Source organism: Cupressus sempervirens, chromosome 5, assembly GCF_028749045.1.
Source record: "Cupressus sempervirens isolate cs-2001-9-10 chromosome 5, ASM2874904v1, whole genome shotgun sequence".
Lineage (NCBI taxonomy): Eukaryota > Viridiplantae > Streptophyta > Pinopsida > Cupressales > Cupressaceae > Cupressus > Cupressus sempervirens.
Window position 1 is genome coordinate 226,975,470 of NC_143122.1, and position 1,812 is coordinate 226,977,281.

At 38.3% G+C, this 1,812-nt stretch overlaps 1 pseudogene; it reads right to left on the reverse strand.

The window, feature by feature from the left end:
• Positions 1-223: 223 nt before the first annotated feature.
• LOC149555264 (GDSL esterase/lipase At4g10955-like) lies at positions 224-1,812 on the reverse strand (annotated as a pseudogene).

The window sequence follows — 1,812 nt, forward strand, 5'->3', positions numbered from 1 at the left end:
AGGACTGTAAGCAGGATTAGATGTTATTTTTGAACGTAATGGAGCAGAAGAGTACTTGGTACCGATCTATCTAATTTTACAATTAATACAAATATATTATCACCCATCAAAAAAAAGTTGCATCCAATTCGGATAGGAGAAACCCTAAACTCTACATTTACCACAAATTATTAACAGTCATGAAGATGGCCACACATTCATTTCCAGTCATGGTCATATCTCGTTAAGGGAGTTGGGCTTCATGAGGAGGAACAAATATCTTGCCCTCAAGTTTCAAACTCCTTGCCCACCACTGACTAAGATGCTGATTGCTCTCTTTCACAAAAAGCTTAGCCGAGGGAAGCGAGTGTCATGGTGTTCTCTCCTAGGCTACTTCAAAACAAAACAAGTACTTCATGCGCTCATAAAGGGGATGCCCGTTCTGATTGTATAGAACTCCCATCTTCTTAAAATAACGGATATAAGAGCAACAAATTGGATCATTCTTCCCGACATATATATTGGGTATCCAGCCGCTAACCCTAATAAAATCATTATATAACCCACTCAATATCTCATCATCTATCATCTTATGATCAAACGCATTAGGCTTACAGAAACCATGGCAGCGCCAAAAATCACGGACGGTTGTTAAAGCTCTTCCAAGCATCTCAAAGAATTTCACCTCGGGAAGTCTTGGTGAAAGAAAGGGAGGACTGAAGAGATGCGCCTCTATTTTATCTCTCTTTTCTCTTTCCATTTTTCTTACAGCTGCTATTGCAATGAAGGCTCCCAGCGAGTGGGCAACAATCCAGATGTTGTGAGATCCATGCCTCACAATACTCCTTTGCAAGTGTTGTAAGCAAATATCCACTCCACTAATGGAAGCATGGTGTGCATTTATTGCTTTCCATGTGTTTTTGATATCCTCAGAAATTGTACCTCTGAATGCAACAACTTCTGAAGGAAGCTGAAGTTCTTCTGCATCTGCCATGCTTCTACTTTGGCCAACCCACTTGAAAACAGCCCCAAATACTCTCTCAGTACTGCCTTGTATTTTCTCTATTATTCTTTCATATACCTCGAATTTAAGTAGATTGCACCATTCGTTCACCATTTCATTGTCTCTCTCAAGTTGGTATACAACATTCACAAGGCAAGCAGCGATGCGTCTCCTGTCGTTGGGATCCCTCCTGCCATTCACCCATTACACGCACCTATCACTTTCATATTGATCTAACCTAACCTTTACAAATTATTTAGGGTTTGTCTTCTAGAGACGTAATACCATTCGCATTACAGATATTTAAGATAGGAGAATACAAATGTTTCTGCTAAACACAGTCCTAATTTTAGGAGCAGAAGTTAGCCAAAAAAAAATTATACTTATCTGCTCGTCTGTCTCCATTACCCTTATTGAAATTATAATAGAGAACCTGTAACTGCTTTTATTTATTTCAGCAACATTAATATTCCACAAATGTATGTAGGAACATTTTGGGGAGCTATTATAAGTTATAACCAAATTGTTGTGGAACCAAATTGCAGCAATCAACTTAACAAGTAATTTTTCTGAGCCTTGAGACGGAGACAAATAAATATATGAGAGAAAACGAAAAAACAGCCATTTTAAGAAGACAAAAAACAGCTAGGGAACTTAAATGTAGAGTTTAATTTGAAATAATTCCTGGGAAAACATTACCAGTTGGGATTGGCGAGGTCATAAATCTCACTGATATTGTTGATGTTGTGATCAGCCATTACAACAAAACTTTAGTTGCAGACAGGGGATTTTCCACAACGTGGGAAGTGTTTTATGAAGCACACGCTTTA